This window comes from Sapajus apella, unplaced genomic scaffold, assembly GCF_009761245.1.
Source record: "Sapajus apella isolate SASKATOON/1434 unplaced genomic scaffold, GSC_monkey_1.0 scaffold57, whole genome shotgun sequence".
NCBI lineage: Eukaryota > Metazoa > Chordata > Mammalia > Primates > Cebidae > Sapajus > Sapajus apella.
In genome coordinates, this window is record NW_022436997.1 from 3,975,851 (window position 1) to 3,999,771 (window position 23,921).

The following is a 23,921-nucleotide window of genomic DNA, read 5'->3' on the forward strand; positions in this document are numbered from 1 at the left end:
GTAACAGGCTGTCTAGTAAAAAAGTGAGAGCCCTCAATTCAAGGTATTCAAGCCCAGTCTGTACTGTCATCTGTCAGAGATGTTTTATAATTGGTGTACTAAATTAGGAGAAAGGCTGGGGAAGAAAAGGCCATTGAGGTTCCTGATTCTAAGATGATTCTGATAGTACAATTCCACTTCTCAATGTGCACGAATTCACAGAAAAGTGATGGATTTATTTTCCCAGTGATTAAAAAACATGTATGGAAAAATATGCTTGTGTCTACTTTTTCTATTGATAAATCACATAGTATAAGTTGTCAAGACAAACGTTAACTTGTCCCTCAACTTCAAAGCTTATTGATTTGACTTACCTGTGGAAAATACTCCTTAAAGTAAGGCAGTGGTTCTCAGCACTGACCACACATTGGAATAGCCCTGTGACATTTTAGAAACTTCTAATGCCTGAGATTCAACCCCAGAAATTCTGATTTGATTGGGGATTCCAGAGGTTTAAGCTCTCCAGATAATTCTAGTAAACAAACATTGCTTAGAATCATGAAGGAAGTGATAGCACTTTTTTTTTTTTTTTTTTTTCCCATAGAGTCGGGGTATTGCTATGTTGCCCAGACTGCAGTACAGTGGTTCAATCTTGATTCACTGAAGGCTCAACCTTTTGAACTCAAGTAATCCTCCCACCTCAGCTTCCTGACTAGCTTGAGTACTAGTAGATTACAGACTTGTGCCACCACACTTGGATATTTTTTTTTCTTTTAATTTTTGGCAGAAACGGTCTTACTGTGTTGCCCAGGCTGGTCTCAAACTCCTGGGCTCAGGCAATCCACCTGCCTTAGTGGTGCTGGGATTATAGGCATGAGCCACTAAGCCCTTTCAATAGTATTTTTTTTTTCCAATCATCTGCACTCTTTGGGATATTGATTGCCTGTTGGATTAAGTAATTAAAATTAGAGTATACTGAGACTGCAGTCTGAAAATTTATTTTCAAAGTATGGTTCCAAGACCAGTTGCATGTGCTTGGAATTTTTCAGTAATACAGTTTTTTAGAGCAAATTCAGGCGTACCAAATCAGAAGTATGGGACTAGGGCCCAGCAAACTGAGTTTTGCTCAGTGATTCTAATGTACTCTCACTTGTCAATCATTGACATAGGACATATGAATTTTACAGAATCCCCACAAAGCCTCTTGTCACCAACCACATTTAATTAATGTTCTCATGTTAGTAGAGTTGACAGTGCTAAAAAAAAGCCAAAGCAAATCAGTGGGAGATTATAAAGAAGCCTCCCTCCCAATTAAGGTACAGAGCAGTCTTAGAAGGAACAGTAAAGAGTAGTTCACATTGAACAAATGATGGCTCAATTTTGATGATATAAAATAGAGATTTTTAAAGATACTCAAATATGGGAGGTGTTAAAGCAGGAGACTTAATTAGTAAGTGCCCTTTGGTGACAGAGAACTAGGTCCGATCAAACAAAATACAACAAAAGCCATGTAAGAAATATCAAAACTATGACTCTACAATAAGGACTTTTTGAACTGTCTAAAGTTGTTTAAATACAAAAGAAAAAGGCATTTAAATATGATTTTATTACTGAACTGAGCTAAATAATACAGAAGGTAAATGTTAAGAATAAAAAATAAGATTGAGGTATTTTCTTAAAAACTGCTAAAAATCACATTCATTTAATATCTGAAAGGAAATAGTGATCCTAGGAGAAGAGAGTGCTTTCCTGGTTTTTTTTCCTGACAGCACGAGATGAATATTGAAATAATTGTCATAGTAATTGGCACTGAAGACCAATTCCCAAGGTCATAAGACCGAGTACATGGAAAACAATTCTGCCATTTTCAGTAGGGATAATGGGGGACTAGATGCCTGATTTGGAGATGAGAGAAATCAGAGAGAGATCAGAGCTTGGGGAAGGCAGTTTAATGGAAAATTGAGAGACTGAAAAAGAGAAATAGGATATTTTCTTTCTTTACCATCTAGTACAGACTTGATTCTGTTCATAGACCACTTGTCTGTGACAGAGTATATTTTCGTTTATTTTACAAATATTAATAAACATTATAGGTGTCTTTGGATAAACGTACATTTATTCATTTTTGAATATTAAATATTTCTTAAGGATTGATAACAAGACATATGCATTAGTCTAAGCTATCCATTGCTAACTTGAATGCTTAAGTAGGTGAAGATGGAAGAAAGTAACCAACCAGCTTCTCATATCAGCTGTTTCAAAACCATAATCAACACCCACCCAGGTTCAAGGCATCTTCTGTCAATTGCTTTGTCTATAGAGTGTACTGTAAGATGCTTTACACAAAAGAAATAGCCAGGTGATGGTGCTGGGTTTTACCAAGCTTGAGGATCTGGATTTGCAGATGAGCCTCTATGAGGTGATGGTAGCAAAGAAAAACAAGTGCCAGGATAAAAAATAGCCTAGGTATAAATTGGTGTAAAGGACATTCCAGGCAGAGGATGCAGCCTGAAGACATTGGTAAAACATTTGGGGAGACCTATGTGATCTGGTTTTTCCAGAATGTAGATTGCCTGGTGCTAGAAATACATGCAGAGTATATTGTAGTTGCATGGGGAAACAGCGGGGGAGGCTCAGTTAGATTTAGTCTTTCTAAATTCTGCCATCAACATGTTAGCAGTCACCCAAGCAATCTGCATAACCAAAGCTTCAAGTAGCCAACTCTGAAGCTCATAAAACTAAATGTCTAATTTCTCTTCTTAAAACGTCAATTTCTTACATACATTTTTGAAAACTCTAATACTGGAAGATATAGTTCTTGACTTTTTCAATGCTTGTTTTCCTGTTAGAGGGCTTAGAAAACTATTATTCAGCGAATGAGTGACTCATATCTAGAAAGTATAATGCATTTGGGGAGAGCCTATGTTAAATTTCAAGGTAATGTGTTTATATATTGCTATGTGCCTATTTATTTGAGATGCCATAAAATACCATGTGAAGGCCATGGGAGAAATTTGATCAAGGAATTAAATTCAATCTATTTGTGATGCCAATCACAATAGAAGACGAGCTTGGATTTGTGGAACACAGGGACTTCATATCAGGTCCTCAAGGAAAGTAAGTGGACTGAGGCCCAGCATAGCATGCCCAGGGACACATTGGGATGGCCAGCTATGCACAGTCAGTCTTCAAGATTTGCATTGGATTAGGGTCAGCTTGCATTGGATTAGATAAGCATGCCAGAGTTTATTGTGAGGAATTATTAGAAAGAATAGATAGCAATGCTCATGGCTGAGGTGATATGCTGAGCTTAGTAACTGGGCTATAACTAGTTCTCCGTATGAAGTACAGAGTCTAACCTCTTGGGAATGAGAGCTGATAAAAATGAGTTACAAGGTATGGAGTTTTGTCAATCATACCGAAGCTCAGGTTCCCAAAGAACAGCTGAATGTCCATTTAGCAAGTAAGGCAGGTGTTTTGGGCTTTATACAAAGACTGTGGGCACATGGTGAGCTAGCTCCGTGGCAGTCCCTACCTTTCAGGGTATATGGAGCCTCCTAAAAATTAACCTGCCCTGGCAAGGTTTAGTGGAGCACTGAAAGTTGTTGAGCCTGTGTGTTGAAGTCACTGGAATTCCTTCCTAGGCAAAAATGAAGACAGTGGTGTAAGTCAGGCTCTATGAAAAAGGATCTGGTTCTTTACATTGCATAAGTGGAAGAGCAGATCGAGTGGCATGGTGTAAATAGCACAGAATTACCCCCTGAAAACTCAAGAATTTCAATATGAGCCAGCCTCTTTGAAAACTGCCAAAATAATAAAGACAACATTTTAAATTCCCTTCCTATGCTTCTCTTGTTTGAAGACAGGGCCCAGATGTCTAGTTATTTCCCATGAAAGAACAGCAGTTCTGACTTCCTGTCAGGGTACACCGGAGTGCAGAGCATGCAGTAGAAACACCAATTACTCTATTAATGATAACAACAGCAGAAAGTGTTGACTAATTAAATGACTATTGTACACAGAGGTTTCATGTGGATTTGTAATTTATAAAAGTTTTTTTTCAATTATTCATGGGCATAATGTGGAAAAAGATGAAATTGAAAGGAAAATTGAAAATCTTATTAATGGTCTGAGTACTTCAAGTGTTGATACCTGGTTCAACATCTCCTGTGATGATTTAAACTTCCCAGTAAAAAGGAGAAAGGCATGGCAACAAACAGGCAGATGTGACTGATTGATAGGAAAGTGTTATGCTGTATGTTCTGGGTCAAGAAATTATTGAAAGGGCTAATTGAATCAACTTCATATAGTTTTTTTTTTTTTTCCATTTCCTTATACAGTCTTGTTATTCAATTTGCAAATGGAGTTGCTAGTTTCCCAGACAATTTCTTAATGATATGTCATCATTGTTTTTTTCTTTTTTACAGACCTAGTACTTGATGCAATTAGTTTGGCTTCAGTCCCCCAGTTATTGACTTTGGCTTCTCACTAGTTTATTTAGGTTTATTCTTGAAATACACACCCTTTGCTGACCATTTAAAAGGTATTAGTTAGAATTTTCTGTAATATGGCCTAAGATTCTAATTGAGGTGTTCTATAGCCATATTCAAAGTTTTTGCACTGTTGTTATACTTCACCCGGAGCTAGTGGAAACAGGGATGAGGACATGAGAAAGTTCCACTGAATATGCTAGAAGTTAATTCAGAGAAAGAACTGGAGAGTTCTTTTCCTGAAATTTCCAAGAAAGCATGTGTGGCTTCCAAATTTAATTTGGAAGATATTTATGTTACTTCTTGTAAGAGGTCCAATAACATTCTTTGTTTACTTTTATCTAGATCATTTTTCTTTAGTGGATTACTGAGCCCAAGAAAGATGTAGCAGAAGAATTTTCTTTTTCATTGGTGAAAAAATACCACAAAGAAAATCAGGGAGAGTTAAATACTGGTATGTTTAATGAAAGAATAATGGTAGAGGTAAACTTTGATGATCAAGATTAGGGGTCCTCTGATTTTGTCAAGCTTTTTCAAAGTGTCCTTTTAAATATGAGAAATCTAAGATAAATATATATATACACCTACATAACCTTGAATTCCAAAAGCCAACAAGAGGAAGATTCTGCCAAATTAGGTATGCTTGCCTAAAAATTTTCAGTAATAATGGAGAGTTTATTTTGCTGGCATATCAACACAGTAAATTCTATAATCTGTGCCCAGAGGATGATCACAATTTATAAATGTTAGTCTACAGTTGCCAAATGTAAGGCTTATGTGAATAAAATGCCTTATCTTGTTGTGTGGGTAAAACACAGAAGACAGTGAAAAAGAAAAAAAAAAAAAAAAACAGGAAGTATGTGAATCCTACACTGGAATCTATGGGAACTCAAAGATTCTAAGTATTAATAGATTATTCAGTATGTGGTTTATGCTCCTCAACATTATCCTCTACCTAATCATAGGCATCATTGAAAATATACAAGTTAGGAGATTTGTCCTCTGTTCTCAGAAATTTCATAATCTTATTAGGAAAGTTATATAAGCCCATAAAATAGGGTTAAATTGCAATGAAAAATGACCCTTCCTCAGGAGGCTGAAACACTGATGTTACCAACATATTTTTGAGTTCAGGCAGTTTGTATATTGAGTTGTGAAGTATAATGCATGATGCGTAGCACACAATAAAATACATTAGTGAATACAGGGAGAGCCTGTATGAATTAGATCAAGTTTTAATGGACTCATGAAATGCGAAATTGGCACTACAATTTAAAACGAGGGACTTCAAATTATTTATTTCTGCTTTTGGATGAAGGTGGTTATATCAAATATTTACCATAACGCAATATGTTTGGCTTCATCAGTCAAAGCATCTTTTGGTCTCTCTGGATCATATTATAGATGTGTGTAATATTATTGTATTTTATTGTAGTTTATTTTCACATACTATAAAGAACTACCTAAGACTAGGTAATTTACGAAGAAAAAACATTTAATTGACTCAGAGTTCAATATGGCTGGGGAGTCCTCAGGAAATTTATCATCATGGTGGAAGGGAAGACGGAAGCAAGGACTTTCTTCATATGGTGGCAGAAGAGTGAGAGTAAAGGGGGAAATGCCACTTTTAAACCATCAGATCTCATGAGAACTCATCATAAGAACAGCATGGAGGATCCACCTCCATAATCCAATCATCTCCCACCAGGTCCCTCCTTGGGCATATGGGGATTACAATTCAAGAAGAGATTTTGATAGGTACACAGAGTCAAACCATATCCATTACTGATTTTTAAAAAAGAGAAAAAAGTAAAATGCTTTTCTCTTTTGTTTTTCAACATACCTGACCTTCTCTTCTGTCAGGCTTAAATATCAAACATCCAGGGTAGAAGGTGGGATTAGGATTGTGGTAGTTGCAATACAGAGAGATATAAAAAATTTCTGGCATTTAAAATAATATGCTTGGAGAAAATAGGACTCAAAGCCAGTCATATTTGAAGGAAATAAGATGTTCTAGATTCATTTGGCCCCTGCTGATCATGCCTAGTGAAAGGGAGAAAAGAAGGCATCCTGGATAATTTGATGAAAATAGAGAACAGAGAGATTCTTGATATATTTACTTTTAGAAACTCTAGAAGAAGATTGCTCTGCAGAACCTCTTAACAAAGTGGGTGACCCCAACCCAGTATAGGAAGAGTATCAAATTATTAATCTAGTAGAACAGCATAGTCAGACAGAGATAGGGTCTCTGTTGTATTTCTGAGCCTTAATCTATGCTGTTATGTGAATATTCCATTGAGAACCAGCTTGCCTCCCATGGGGTATACAGTGCTGGAGTGCTTGGTTATGTCATGACAGATATGTGGATTAGAGAGTCTGAAATAAGTACCCAATAAGACAAAAAGGCAAAAGAGAAAAGGGGAAGTTGAGTCATCTGGCATTCCCTGATAGAGTGCAAAAATATAGATTGCTGCTGCTACTCAAATCAGTCAGGAAAGGCCAGAGATGGAAGTAAGATCAGGCATATTTCAGAGAATGTCACCCAGGCAAGGAATGAAAAATGTCCTTTCCCTAACTGTAGCTGTTAGCAGAGAAGATAAATATGGAATGCTGAGTAAACAGTTCAGTGTAATCCTAAATAGTCTATTTAAACTATTGAGTCCTAAAAAATTTTAGGGCAGGTTGCCCAAAATCATTGTTTTATTTTATTTCCTCATTATACTCAGGTATAAATCTTCTGAGAAAGATCAGGCCTGTTTTAAACAAAGTAAAGAAGCTGCATCTTGTCCATACATTTGAGTACAATCTAAATTAATGTGTGACACAGAAACACACAAAAATACACACACCCATACACATGCATGCATCCTTTATAAATTAAAGATTAATTCTCAGATAAATAGTTTTTAAGAAAGATTTTTTTTTTTTTCCCTCAAAGTGTAACCTGCACAGATGCTTGCCATCCTGGGAATACAGGAACATGGCTGTGCAGAGTGAGGTCATTTTTTCACTTTGGTTCATCTGCTTTCTTTCAGGCCTTGCCTCTAAAGGCTTGTCTGCTAGCATAAAGAATACATAAAAAACAGGGTTCATTACTAAGCTGTCTGCAGCCTGGTAGAGGCTACATAGAAACTTACGGAAATTTTTATATTTTTAAAAATAGGTAGCACTCCTCCTAGACAGGGTATTCTCAGTCCATTCTCCCCATCATCTTCCTAATTAGAGATCAGAAGAAATGGTATGATAACTTTTGTTCAAGTTCTAAAGGAACTTGAAGATTGGAGTAAGAATATCTAAAAACCTGCTTCTCTATAAAAGCAATGAGAACACTGGAAAAAATTATTAAAATCAACTTTTTCAAAACTCTGAAAATCAACCAAATGCTTGCAACAATTCTATGAGTACTTATTAAGGAAAAATGTCTGAATCTCTGTAAGAACAACAAGCTTTGTGGCATTTTTAACTTACGCTATTTCCATATCCTTTTTCCCAGTTCCATGGTCTTTAAAAAACAAGTTTTAGAAACATGGTGTCTATTAAAAACTGTATCCTATCAGCCACCAGAGAGGGAAACAGGCTTTGAGCTCCCTAGAAACCTAACCCCTAGAGCATTGCATGACTTACATGAAATTTCTTGAGAAAAGTCTCATTCACATGATTTGTCTTTATTTGTCCTGAGTTGAAGTTGGAGCTGGTTGGTGAGAAAAGATAGCTGGAGTTGGAGCTGCTTAGTGAGAATATCCCCAGGATATTCATGAAAAATAATCAGTGACAATTGTTTAACTGTGCAACTGTCTGAGGTGGTAACACAAGATGGTATAAACGAGAGGCTTTCTAAAAAAACTTTTCTATGTAGAGGGACTCTGAAAAATTCTGATATATTAATAGTCACATAGCACCTGTAGTCCTAGCTACTTGGGAGGCTGAGGCATGAGAATCACTTGAACCCAGGAGGCAGAGGTTGCAGTGAGCTGGGGTGGTGCCACTGGACTCCAGCCTGGGCGACAGAGTGAAAACCTTTCAAAAAAAAAAAAAAAAAAAAAAAAAATGAAAAAGAATAAACTTGAACTACTGTTAAATGTCTCAAACCATATACAAACTCAAATAAATCATAGATTAAAAAATAGATCATAAATCCAAATATAGAAGATACATTTGTAAAAACACATAGCAGCACATTTTCTTAATGGATTAGGCAATGGACTCTTAGATATAACAAAAAAAAAAGCACAAACAATGAAGAAAAAACAGAATTTATCAAATGATTATTGTGCATACCACATTAAAATCTTTTCAGCTTTAAAGAGACCATCAAATGTATAAAAATCCACAGAATGAAATAAAATATTGGCAAATGACATATCTTATAAGAGACTTTTACCCAGGCTATACAAAGAACATTTACAACTCAACGATACGTGGACAAATAGCCCAATTTAAAAATCAGCCGAAAATTTGAATAGTGATTTCACCAAGAAAGATTTTTTTAAATTACCAATGTGCACTGGAAAATGTGCACAACATTATTAGTCATTGAGGAAATGTAAATCAAAACCAAAAAAAAAAATAGGCATAGCCATCAAGAATTGGCAAAGATGTGGAGAAATCAGAACTCTCACACATTGCTGGTGAGATTTTAAAATGGTGTGGCCTCTGTGGAACCAAGTTCAATAGTTCCCCAAATTATTAAACATAGAGTTACCAGATGACTCATCAGTGCCACTCAAAAGTATATACCCAATACAAATAAAAACATATGTCCACCTAAAAACTAATACATGAATGTCCATAACACTACAATTTATAATACCCCCAAAATGAACACAACCAAAATGCCATCAATTGATGAAATGATAAACAAAATGTAATATATCCATATAATGGAATATTATTTAGCAATACAAAAAAATGAATTACTGATAAATGGTACAATATGAATGAACCTTGCAAATATTATCCTACCTGAAACAATACAGACATAAAAGACCACATATTATGATTCCAATTATATGAAAATTTCAGAATTGGGAAGTCTACAAGGACAGAAAATAGATTTGTGGTTGCCACAGCCTCAGGGACCGAGAATGAAGAACTAGAATCAACTGCAAATGTCTATGAAGTTTCTTTTGAGCACGATAACAATGTTCCAAAATTACCTAGTGTTGATGTTTGCACTCTTTTGTAAATATATTAAAAACCACTGAGCTTTATACTTTAAGTCAGTGAATTTTATGGTATGTTAATTACACCCCAATAAATCTTTTATTAAAAATTTGAATGGGGCAAGTTTCCTTTCAGGAGACTCCTTTGTGGCATTTATGCTGCATCATCTACTTCTGTAGGTTTCTCTTCTGTTCTTGTCTATAGTCACACATTTTTATCTGTTTTCTAGTGAAGCTTCTTAAAATAGCCCACTGATGTTGGGGCTCACTGGGAGAGTGCAAAGTGCCTCTACTTCTGAGAGCGCTTAGATTCCAGAGCAGAACAGGTATTCATACAGAGATGCAGAGATGGTCCTCTTTCCCTGTCTGTTTCATATATCATCACCTGATATTAAAAGCAGTTCTGCTTGAACTCAAACTGTTGAAGTCTTTGCCATGTATATATATATATACACACACACACATATGTACATATATATATATACATATATATATATGTGTGTGTGTGTGTGTGTGTGTGTGTGTATATATATATATATATATATATATATATTTTTTTTTTGGAGGCAGAGTTTCGCTCTGTTGCTTAGGCTGGTATGCAATGGCATGCTCTTGGCTCACTGCAACCTCCACCTCCTGGCCACTGCGCCCAGCTAATTTTAATATTTTTAGTAGAGACAGGGTTTCACCATGTTGACCAGGCTGGTCTCAAACTCCTGACCTCAGGCGATCCATCCGTCTCAGCCTCCCAAAGTGCTGAGATTAAAGGTGTGAGCCACCATGCCCAGCCTGCAAATATCATTAAATCACCTTTACTCTTACCTATGTAGCCCAAGGCTCTTTCCCATTACCTAGATCTTGAGCATTACCAAATAACATGCAATTCTCTCCATAAATCACTTTTGGCCTGCAACCTGTCTCAAATCAAATTATCCCATACACTCCAATTGCAAAAATAAGACCCCCTTCATATCAATGTATGCAAAAACATCCAGGGCATGGCCACTTCATTGCAAAATTCTTACTTTGTGGGGTATGCAGGCCATTTTCGGGGCTGGCTATGATGGGTATGGGATGCAGTTGTAAATGACACCAGCAGGATTAAGCTCTTTTACCTAAAATGTCTTGATTTATCTTGTTCTATAATAATAATTTAGTAATTTATTTGTAGAATTTTTCGTGTAATCAATTGTAACCTCGTGTGCTAAGGATCTGTTAGACTAGGTCAGGAAATAAAATTATACCAGGGTAATTAAAAATTTTACCTTTCAACAAATAATGCTGTTGTCCATAAATGTGTGGTTTGATATAAAAATGAGCTGAAGAGAATCACATAGACAAAGAAGCTAGATGAAGATTTATAGAATATGAAGTGGGACCTTAGAGATGTTTTAGTTCGGTATTTCTCAACTATGAAACTACAGATATTTTAGGACAGATAATGTTTTGCTGTGGAAGTGGCCTTGTAGTTTGCAGGATGTTTCACACTATCCCTGGCCTCACCTGACTAGATGCTAGCATCTCCCCTTGCCACAGCTGTGATAATTAAAAATGCCTCAAGGAATTGCCAAATGTCTTCTTGAGAAAGATGGGAAAAATTCCCCTCTCTTACTTTTTGAGAACCACTCTTTTAGTCTAATCCCCTTCATGCTCAGAAGAAAAATTGAACATGGATGATTTCAAGGAGCTTGCTCTTGGAAGAATTGAAGGCAGAATCCAGTTAGAATAGTACTGTGACTTTTTGACTTGTGTTTCTCTTGATATCACTATGGGGTCATACTTCCCCTTGGCTTTCTGAAGTATTGCTGAAAAATCAATCCCCCTAAGGCAGATTATTTGGAGAAAAGGCATACAAATGTATTTAATGTGTGTACACAGAAGGCTTCATAATGAAAAAGATTCAAGAGAAATTGTCTAGTTTTACGTGTAGGCTAAACAGAGTATGGACGGCTGTATAGAAATATGACTGGGCAAAAAGGGTATGATCTAAAGCTGCTAGATGGAGTAGGGTAACCCAACCCAGCAAGGCATGTCTGCCTAGATTCTTCTTTGTCTCTCCAACCATGCATTCCTTCCTTCTAGGTATGAGATAGGACTCTCTCCTAAAGAAAGGTCTTATGACCTATAGTCAAACCAAGTAGATCACAGGATTTCTTTTTGGACAGGTTTTACATAGAAAGGTGAAGGAAAGTTAGAATATTATCTTTAGACTTTATAGATGGTTTTGAGGAAAAGGGATTCTGATATCTGTGATCCATCTTTGGAAAGAAGAATTCTAGTTTCTATGGCTAGTCCTAAGAAAGAATGGACCTGAGAAACAAGCGGGCAGAAGAAAGTCAAAGAAAATCTTTTACTTCTGAGGGCTTCATTTTGGGGTATTTTTTGAGCCCCAACATCACTCTCGATAAAGACAGAATGGACATAGATCTTAAAAAACAAACAAACAAACAAAAAAACCAAATGAAACAAACAAAAAAACCTAAAATGTTACTAATGATTCAGCTAGCAGAATTATCTATGTATGGTAGATGTTTATCAGATGTTTGCATATCACCATCCTTTTATAGCATTTGATGTAATTACTGAAGCAAGCTAGAAGGCTATATGCTATAAACAATAGAAAAAGCTGGATTCAAAATGTTTTTCTAGGTTACATTCTATAACTATTATCTAAAATGCTGACTAGGCTTTGTGAACTTTTTGAAATGAGAGGTAAGATTTATAAAAGAAATATAGTTAAGTAATCTAAGGAAAGCCATGAGACTACAGCTGAATGGTGACTTTTAGAAGGTATAATTCTGTGGCATTTTCCCCCTTTCTACTTACGGGTTGGGTCAAGTGAATAGATGAATTTATTCCATTTTCTGTTCTCATTACAGGTTTTGTCAGGAAAAGTGAGTTATCACAGAATTTTATTGTGTGATACATTTGGTGAATTATAGTAGTGAGCAGAGATGGTTAACCTCTCTTATAATTGTATATCTTGAGTGACTATTCTGCCCTTTCACAGTGCTTCTGGAATAAAAATTTACCTCCTACTCTCTTATAAATTTCACAATGGTAATGCTTAAGTAAAATCATTAGAAGGGTAGAGAGTATTTCCCTGATGCAAAGTTTCTCTACGATAATCTAACCTCAAAAGCAAGATCCCACCAGGACTTGTTATCTGAAGAATGTAAAAACTGTTTTTGAAATCTCGAAAAATAACATTTGATAGAGACATGTTTCAGCTGTGCAAAATATTTTGCTGATTTTTAGAAATGAGAACACTTATAATATGTAATTCTGATTACTGATTTCCCACCTGATTTAGAAAATTGTTGTATGTTGACTCTCCCTCCCTAAATTTTACCATAGAAACATTAATAAGGTAAATCCAAGTTTTTTTTACACTTACTCCACTAAGGGAGAATACCACCTTTATAGCCTCTTAGTAGCATCTCAAAAGGAGGAGATCAGAGGAGAGTAGCAGGATTTGGGGACTGAGGAGAAGGCCAAGGTCTTAGTGTAAAATTTTATGATCAAGTTGTTAATCTAGTATAAAGCTATTTTAGTTGGGTCATAGTCTTATCTTCTAGGAGCAGATATTTCCTAGAACAAGTACCTTAGCTATTTGTTTTTCATTCTCAGTATTCGACTATATGCCTGGTCTCATAGACAGAAAAATATGCAGAGAAATAAAATTATGTTTGTTTCAGTTCCAAAGGCCAATTTAAGCTCACAGTTACTCTTAAGTCCCTAAAAGAAAAGTAGGGGCTCAAATAATGACAGTATTGTGGGTAAGGAAGGAGGCTTAAAACCAACCCACACAGGAATGTTTCACCTCCTGCTGACTGGAAAAGTGAGGTGAAATTTTGCCTCTCATTTGCCTTCCTAGATAATCATGCAAGATCTCCCACTTGCTAGTTACTTATTAGAAGGTTACTATCTTAAAGATCATACACAAAGAGCTATGAAATTATGTGAATAATACATAGACTGGTGACAATCAAATTATGGTTATATCATCTCTTACCTATTAATTGGAGAATTGGGATTGATATTCAGTAATAAAACTAGAAAGGTACATGTACTACACCACTTTGTACTGATCTGGGCTATAGAATGCAAGGAACCAAAGTAGTGTAAGACATGGTCCTTTTCCTCTGTAATTATGATGTAAACTCCTCAAGGAGTTTACATCATAATTACAGAGATAGAGCAAATGTTTAAAGAATAGTAATAAAGTTATATAATGAATTACTAATTGTATGATACAGTTAAAGGATCAAGCAATAAGTTACCAGTAATAAATAAGAGAAGGCAGATAAGGAATAGATTATCTCCTTTGAATCTAATGTACCCAGAACTTATAAGTTGAAAGTAAGTTTTATTTGAATAGAATAAATTTAATCCTTTGATTGGAGCATAAACCCAGAGTTTTTTTTTTTTTTTTTTTGCATGTATTGCAACATATTTTTAGATTTGACACAGGTCAGAGATGTAGGAGAACAAATGTTTAAATTTCATTTCTGTAGAACCTAAAACAGCTGCTAAATCCATACAATCACTGAAAATTATTGAACATGTACACAGGACTTTACAAGCCCGCATGAGAGTTACAGATCTAAAAAGGGCAAATCCTCAGATTCTGAGAAATTCTTCTGTAGGAATCAAATTAAAATTACAATAATAGTATAAAATATGAGTAAATAAGCCAAAAATATAAATTTATAGGTGAGAAACTGAATCCTCCAATACTTGTAACCTGTGTAGTATGCTATGAGTCTTATGTCAAGTTTTATGCTTTTAACATGCAAAGGCTAGAAAATAATTACACATGAGAAAATATTAGAAATTCTAAGAAGGAATATTCTATTAATTTATTTCAAATGATGGATTCAGTTGCTATGTTTCAGTGTAGTCTGAGTTTGTGCCAATGAACTGGTTGGGCTTTTAACATGTGCATAGTCAGAATTTTAAAGTATAGGGTAGCTTGTTATTAAAATTGAGCAGTGTCAATTGTGACAACTCAACATCAACTCATTAAATACCCCAAATGGCTTAGCAGGTAGATCTACACTTTGATCATTTTTATATCAATAGTGAATGTGTAACTAATTGTAAATGTGCATTGAAGACAGGTATCACACATTTATTTCAAGTCATCACAAAATTCTGAAAAGAAGCCAGGCATGGTGGCTCATGCTGGTAATCCCAGCACTCTGGGAGGCTGAGGTGGGCAGATCACCTGAGGTCAGGCGTTCGAGGTCAGCCTGGCCAATATGGTGAAACCCCATCTCTTCTAAAAATACAAAAATTAGCTGGGCATGGTAGCGGGCACTTGTGATCCCACCTATTGGAGAGGCTGAGGCAGGAGAATTGCTTAAATCTGGGAGGCGGAGGTTGCAATGATCTGAGATCACACCAATGCACTCAGCCTGGCAGGCAGAGGCAGACTGTCTTTCAAAAAAAAAAAAAATTGTGAAAAGAAAGCCTCAAAAGAGAATTAAGTTGAGTTTGCTTAATTTTACTGACATGTAAATTAGAAACTATAAAGGCAGAGGCGACAAGGTTGTAAAGGGCATGTGATCGTAAAAGAAGACAAATCTGTGAAAAGGAGAACGTCTGGAAATGGGCTTCCATTTTCATTTAGTTTTGACTCCGCTCCCTGTCTTTCTACGACATCTCTGAGTAGCAAATAAATGGTGAAGGTGAGAAGAAAGCGCCAGAGCCTGAATACCATAAAGATTCCAATTAATCAACCCATCCTAAATCTCATATTTAGAATCATCAGCTCAACTGTACAGGGCTTTATTAGTATTTTATTATGTATTCTAACTCAATAAGACATGTATCTGTGATTCCCTATATGCTAAATTCATTATTGCCTTTCTTACTACCTTCACTTTCTTTCAAAACTGACCTTTCCTAAGTTTTAAAGCTATAATCATGAATTTTAAAACAACAGCAAAGAACCTGATTAATTCATCTGAATGTATTAAACTATAAATGAGAGAGAATTATATCATAATCTGCTACCATTTTATTGTGTTAAGGTACACTTTGTATTTTAATAGCTATCTTCAGGACTTAATGGCTTAATTTAGAGAATAGAAATTTATGGTTGTCTTGAGGGTAATAGTAGATGGTGACCACCATTTTATATCCTTGTAGTGAACTTTGAACTGAAGATCAGACCCACTGTCCTGGTGTCTGGAAGCAGACAAAAATCAGGGAGGACTTTGTAGGCGTCTGTGGGATCCCATGTATCCTGCAGCCTGTCACCTCTCTGCAGGTACCTCAGAGAGCAAATACTACCCATAGGAGTTATAGTGCACTGCTGAGCATTACCTGTCTTGTAAGAGTTCAAGGGTTAAAAAAAAAATTGAAAACCATTGCCTTTCAATTTTTGCTCCTATGCCTATGGCTGCTTCTAGAAATAAGATGTGATAGGCAACATTGAGCACACATTTTGAGAATCCTCCACATTTTCTGTGTTTGTTGCTCTTGTCTTGTTTTGCTTCTCAAACACATATCGTTGAATATTCTATTCAGTAATACTTGTTTCTAAAACAATCTATGAGCAAAATTAAATTACTGAATACACAACTGGCTTATTATCAGAAAGACAAGATTCTGTGTGAAAAGGTACATTTAAAATAATAAGCATACCACGTGTACCCCAGAACTTAAAGTACAATTTTAAAAAAGAAAGAGAAAAAAAAAGTAAACCACAAATGTAAAGTATCAAGTAGCTCTGCAGAGATAGAAAAGAGAAAAAGTCACCTCAAAATAGTCAGGGTTTTTGGAGTAATAGTAATTTCCTTTGGCTAGACTTTTGGCATTATCTGAATGAAAAAGTGACACCCATTTCGCAAGATTAGGTAAAGTTTTTTTGGTCATCGGCACTACCAATTAGTTTATTAATTCATTTATTTTCTTTATTTTCTCACTCATGAACACGTCTTATGTATACATCACTGTAAAAGGCAATGTGGAGGATATGAAAAATACATAACATCTGGTTCCTGGCTTCTGGGAATTATAGAGTAGATAGAGAAAACAATGTATGTTATGGTGACAGAACAAAGTCATAAAGAGAATACCTAATGTGTTGTGACAGTAATTTCAGAGATGGATGAGATCATTGAGTATAAGACCCAGAAGTTAAGGAAGCACCTTGGAGAAAGGAGGACTTGCAGCCAACACAAAAATAAGTTGGGGCCCTGAAAACCCCACTGTTAAGAAAACATGATGCAGTTTCATGTGAAAACCAAAGAAAAGCAATAAGGTAGATATTGTGTCTTCTACATATTGCTTTCATGAAATATTTTTTCTTTATTTACATACCTTTTATCTTCAACATTTTTTCTGACTAGAAAATCAAGTGTAATTGTTTTTCATCCATTCTCAAGAATTTTCCCCAAGCCTTTGAAATCACTCCATCTTTCAGGAATATCTTTGCCAGTGAGTCAGCTTGATGTGTAAAAGGAATTCATGCATAAAGGCTATTAACACAGTCATCATCAAATGTGGTCTGCCACCAGATTTATGTCCAGGCCAACTTTACTCTTTACAATACAATCCATTAACTGTGCATAAACATGTTCAAACAATTTAGATAATGTGGGTAATGGTGAAACTGAGTGATAGCCATGCCCCAGGGTAAAATGATTCAAAACTGGGGGCATTTCGAATTTCCTGTCCAGATGTTAACCAATTGTTTTGATAGCAAATTAAAGATAGAGAGGTAAAAAGGGGAGCATTCCAAATAATTTTCATTGCTAGATATTTTTCTTCCCTAAATGTTCCTGTGTGGCCCCAGAATGGAGCCATTAACATTTTATTCATTTTGCTATGTATATTTTCACACACACACACACAATTTTTAATTTTTTCTTAAAATTATACTTTCTAGTCTATTTAAAAACTATAGGGACATGAACTTTGGACCTTAATTTTAGAATATTTAGCATAAGATTTTATCTAATGCAGTCTTAATTATATAGATGAGAAAATTGAGGACCAAGAGGGTGAAATGGCTTTTCCCTTATCAGACAGCTCTTACTGACTGAGCTGAGGGTATAGCTCCCTAGGGTTTTCCTGCCTTCCTAGCGTTTTCCAGCTCATTAAGCTGGACTGGGTTAGAAACAGTTAATTCTTACCTTATTGTTCTGTTTAGATATATATGAGGTGGTGATGAATAAATGTCCCATGATTTGCTACATTATTTAGAAGGTTCTGAATAAGAGAAAGTTTCTTACATTTTTCCTATTGTTGAAGTTCACTCTCAAACTTGAAGATAACTTGCTGCTTCAGTTGTACTAATACAGATGTTAATAATAGTGACTATATTGGGTGCTCACTATATGCCATGCACTGTACTGCACACTTTATTTGCATCTCAGTTAACCTTCACACTAGCCTGGAAAAGACTGAGTTTACTTTTAACCATGAGAGAACTGAGATTCCTCAAGTTGAGTCATTACTTGCCTAAGGTCTTATAGCTAATGAATGGCAGTACTAAAACTTGAACCCTGGTCATCTGACTCTAAAATATATTTGGATGCACTTGCAAACACAGACACTAAATCAAAAAGTATTCCCATTGGCACACAATACGTATGAAGAGATTTAGGTGATAAATAATAGAGATGCTTGTGGTCTGGATGGAGAATGTCTTTTTAACCTATAAATATTGAATTTCAGACTGGACCATATTCAAAGGCAGTGTATAGAGTAGTTAGGAACTCGGGTGTGGGCCCAGATTGCCTGGGTTCAAATCTCAGTTCTACACCAGATGTCCTGTGACTATGTGACTGTAGATAAGTCGGCTTACCTCACTAGGTCTATTTCCTCACCTGAAAACAGCAGGTAACTCAAAGATTACTGGGAGGATTAAATAAACTAATGCTTATAAACTGGGTTTTAAAAGTTTCCTTTTGGTTTCTTGTGATCTAGCTTCATGATTACAAGTGGATAGGAGGCCTAGAAATAATGATCAATATGTTTACAGAACTATCTCAGATAAACTGTAATAATCCATGACTTTTTCTTAAAATTAGATAATTCCAAGCACCAAAACATTGCTTCAATCATCAAACTATTCTAATAAATAACTCCTAAAGTTGAATAAACAATTTAGAACAGCACTTCAAAAATATTTATCACTAAAAGAAAACTTCACAATGTGCTTTCTGTAAATGATATGTAGTTTATGCTAACGAGAGGGAACTCTGTAGCCAAGCAGCAGCTTGAACCTGAGTCAGTCATTTTCTGTCTTTATAACCTGGGCTAGCTCTTCAGTATGTATGACATCTGTTTTCTTCTCTGTAAAATAGATGATGATAATAATTCCTACTTCACAACAACACTGTTTTAAGGAATAAGTACATATAAAACATGCAGAAATTTGCCGCAGAATAAATGCTGTATAAGTTGTAGCTACATTATTGTTCCATATTAACTGCCAAGTTTCAATTGGGCCTACTGAAGCCTGTGACTACAGGAAGGTATGTATACACTGAGATATCTACTCAACTTGTATTGAGAAAGACCACTCAGGCTTTATAGTCTTAAACATGTTACTCTGCTATAATCCCTTTTTTTGTTGAGACAGAGTCTTGCTCTGTTGCCCAGCCTTCAGTGTGTAGTGGCATGATCTTGGCTCACAGCAACCTCTGCCTCCTGAGTTCAAGCAATTCTTCTGCTCAGCCTTCCGAGTAGCTAGTACTACAGGTGCCTGCCACCACATCCAGCTAATTTTTGTATTTTTAGTAGAGAGGAGATTTCACCATATTGGCCATACTGGTCTTGAACTCCTGACGTCATGATCTGCCTGCCTCAGCCTCCCATAGGGCTGGGATTACAGGTGTGAGCCATGGCACCCAGCCTGCTATAGTCCATTTAAGTCTATGAGCCTTATAATAGGTTGTGTTTTGTAGGAAGTAGACTCCAAAATGAGGTTCAGCTCTGCAATGAAAACCCAATTACAGTCTCAGCCAAACCTAGTAGGGGAAGAATTTTGGAGCAAGAATTGCCTTTTAGAATTTTTTCTGAATTGGGTCAACATGTCAACATGGCCAACATATAACAGTTTCTGATGAAAACCATCCTTGGAAAGAGCTTGGCAAGACAGCTCCTGGAAGATAGGCAATGACCAAAGGCATTGACAACTGAACACTGTCTGCCTACTACATTTCCAGTAGCTGGGTAATGTCTCTCATATAGGGGGGCCTAGGAGGCCTATGACAGTGTCTATCACAATACTTTATAAATTCATTATAAATTAGATTTATAGTCTAGTAGCCAGCTTGGTAACATGTCTAGTTATCTTACCTTGGTCCTGCTAACTTACTACTCAGAAAATACATCCATCTGTTAATTCAAATTCCAATGCTCTTATTCTTTACTTAATTCATATTTTATAAACACATGTACATTGTGTATTCCTTCTTGAAAAACTGAAAATTATACCGCAGATTATAATTGTTATTCTACAAAGGCCTACCTACAACGTAGATATAAATAATTCTAACTATCTCTCCAGCAGTAAAAATATAAAGTAAAAGACTTTAAATCTCTTTAGTGAAATGTATCCGTTTTTAAAGATTAGAAATTATGGTTATATGGACTGGAGACATGAAGAATGACAGATGGCTCAACTATCTTGAGGTGCATGAAGATTTATTAAATGAACTACCTAGAATGTTTTTAGGGCATAAAAGGGTCTTTAAAGTGATGGTAATTTTGCTACTATTATTATTTTTTAACTTAAAATGACTTCCCTTGGAGTCTGAGTGTTGATCCAATGATAGAGAATATTGTTTGAAGTAAGACAACTTAGTTCTGCAGTGTTCCTGGCATGGAGGTGGCATGCTCAGGAAGATCATTAAGTAGAGCCTCAGAACATGAATGGTTATGGTTGTCAGGATATTTTTGTTTCTCTATAGTTCTTTATTTCCTGTAGTTCAATAAGTTGCTCCTCTAAGGCAACTCGTTTTTACACCACATTTTTCTTTGTTTTATACCCAAGTTAAAATGTGTATGCTTTAAAAATCGTGATTAAATTCAGGTTTGTTCAACTGAATTTAACTAATACCACTTTTCTTAGAGAGGAACAGTCCAATATAGATTTTTCTGAAGACCTTTTACTGCATGGCCAACAATAGTACTTGTCAATACTAGAATTTGGTGGAGGAAGAGGAGTATGTAACCTACATACAGCAAAGTACAAAATATAAATTCACAACTCAATAGGTTATACCAGAGTGGAAACCCAGAAAATTATAATCCAGTTCAAGATATCCAGTGTTCTAACACTAAGGTAAAATATTAAATAGTGTTATCAGTGGCTATTCATGGCATTGTCCTAACCTCAAAAATAAAGTTTTAACATTAAAATTGAAGTATAATGTTTGCTTTGGATTTTTTGTAAATACGTCTTAAAACTTTGAAGAGTTCCTTTTTATTCTTGGTTTGTTAAGTATTTTTATATCAATAAATAATATCATTGAAGTTTTTTGCATCTATTGATATAATTGTGTACTTTTTCTTCTTTATTCTGTTAAAGAATTATATTATTTTTGTTGAATATTAAACCAAATTTTAATTCTCAGAATAACCTCAATTTGTGATTTAATGTTCTTTTATATATTGATGGATTTCATTTGCTACTATTTTATTTAGAATTTTAGCATGTATGGTTGTGAGATTGGACTCTAGTTTTCCACTGTGATAACTCTTGTTAAATTTTATTGTCAAAGCTGATACCATACCAAGCAAGAATAATTTATGTAAGATTATGTTTTTCCTAAATACATGCTGGAATTCGTAGTTTAAAAACCTTTTTTTTTTTTAAGGGTTTCAGTTACAGATTTATTTTATTTTATAATTATAAAATTATTCTGTTTTTTTCTTTGTATATGGCTTTTATGTATTATTTTTCTGGGAATTTGTTTATTTAATGCAAATTTTGCGGAGTTATAATTAATCTTACTTGTTTATGACATTTTCAGTATCTGATGAAGTTACATCACACCCCCTTTTTCCTTCCTGATCTTAGTTACTCTCTGCCATCTCTTTTTGTCTCACTATGCCCAGGAATTAATATAATTATAATCTCTGTTTTTTAAGAGCTGCTGTTTTGCTTCACTTTTTATTGGATTAATTTCTGCTCTTATGTTTGTTATTTTCTTCCTATTACCTACTATATTTTTAATTTAACTTTTTTCTTGTTTGGATAATTTCCTTTTTTTTTTTTTGAGACGGAGTTTCGCTCTTGTTACCCAGGCTGGAGTGCAATGGCGCGATCTCGGCTCACCGCAACCTCCGCCTCCTGGGTTCAGGCAATTCTCCTGCCTCAACCTCCTGAGTAGCTGGGACTACAGGCACGCGCCACCATGCCCAGCTAATTTTTTGTAGTTTTAGTATAGATGGGGTTTCACCATGTTGACCAGGATGGTCTTGATCTCTTGACCTGGTGATCCACCCGCCTCGGCCTCCCAAAGTGCTGGGATTACAGGCTTGAGCCACCGCGCCCGGGCTTTAATTTCTTAACGTTGGTATGTAGTGTACTGATTTCAAAACTTTCTTTCTCATGTATACATTAACAAAAATTTGAATTTCCCGCTAGACTACATTACACAAGTTTGAAAATATAATATTTCTTTCCAATTTTAAACATTTGAAAATATTTTCTAATTGTGATTTATTCTTTGATACTTTGTCTTTTTATACAACTATGTATTAATCTTTGCATAGAAAAATATTTCCTAATTACCTTTTTGTATTTAGTGATTTCTAGCTTAATTGCACAATTGTGAAACAATATACTCTATAATTTCTATAATATTTATTTAGTATGTAATATTTATATAATATTTCTATTACAATTTAAATTCTTTGGGATAAAAAGAATTTTCCATTATGCAAATATATGACCAATATTTACAATTGCATCACCGGTACTGGAAAAATTTATGCATTCTACAGTTATTGGGTGCAATGTATATTAATTAGGTCAAATTTGTCAATAATGTTCCCTAAATCTGTATTTATACTGTCTATATAAATCTATATATTTTTCCCTTAAATAAAATATAAATTATATAGTGCATAAATATATATTATTTATACATATGTGAAAACAGATGTCCATATATTTTTTCCTCAACTCTATATATTTGTACTGTCTTCATTTGGAAACATATTTTGACCTCTTTACACTGTTTGACAAAGTTAACTGCTATCTAATGTCTGTAATCTCTTCATTTAGGTCTTTAGTTTTTACTGCTGCATTGAGTTTCCTCATTTGTTTTTCTCTATACTTGATCCCTAAAAAATATATTCCATTTTATTTTTTCCAATTGTCTTCAATATGCCGATTACTACTAGATCAGTATTATCAATATATTTTTTACTGACTTACAATCCCATATACCCAGCTTCTTAATTTTGATATTCTACAGATCCCTCAAATTCAAGGTGTTCAAAATTGAACGTATCATTTGCCCTCATTCTTAGATTTTTATGGCAATAATGGACATCAATGTCTACTAAAATGCCCTACTCCAAAACTTAAATATTACTCATGATTACTTCATTGTCCACTTGTACAATTAATAATCACATATTTATTGAATACCTGTTATGTATCTGGCACTACGTTTGATAAAGAATGGAGGCAGAGAAATTCTAGGCAGATAGGGGCAGGTCCCTGGTGAAACCTCACCTTCAAGCCAAAGTAGCCTGAAAATTGAGGCCCAAAGTGAAAACTTTTATTTCTGTTTGCTTACTGTCTCAATTGGTTTTTCCAAATAATGTCTTTACCGATCAAATGTTGCCTTTTCCAAAACTACCTACTGCCCACTCTGCCCAGGCTATCCTGTTCCTATAAAGACCTCAGACTCAGTCAGGAGGGGAGAGAGGCAGCTTGCTTTCAGAGAGGCAGCCTGACTTCAGCCAGACAGCTTGACTTCAGGGAAGAGCCAGCTGGACTTCATGGAAGAGCTGGCTAGAGTTCAGGAAAGATTACCTGCCCATCCTATCCCCTCTCCAGCTTCCCTCTCCACTGAGAACCATTTTCATCACTTAATAAAATTCTCTGCCTTCACCATCCTTCAGATGTCTGTGTGACCTCATTCTTCTTGGACACTGGACAAAAGCTCTGGACCCACCGAGTGCAGGTACCCAGAAAAGGCTGTCATATTGGCCATTTGCCCTCACTGGTGGAGGGCAGCTGCCCCATGTGACAAGGCAAGTGCCCAGCTGACCTGATACACTGCTGTCCATGGACTGTGGAGCTAAG

The 23,921-nt window shown here is 35.5% G+C and overlaps 1 protein-coding gene and 1 long non-coding RNA gene across 3 annotated transcripts in view; one reads left to right on the plus strand and one right to left on the minus strand.

The window, feature by feature from the left end:
- Positions 1-23,921, plus strand: part of RIT2 (Ras like without CAAX 2) — a 373,167-nt gene that overhangs the window by 252,568 nt on the left and 96,678 nt on the right. The window lies entirely within an intron of this gene.
- Positions 867-22,260, minus strand: LOC116528145. Its single transcript, XR_004258878.1, has 3 exons — positions 22,250-22,260; positions 19,985-19,990; positions 867-3,474 (listed from the first exon to the last, which is right to left on the minus strand). It is a non-coding gene; the product is annotated as an uncharacterized LOC116528145 (long non-coding RNA).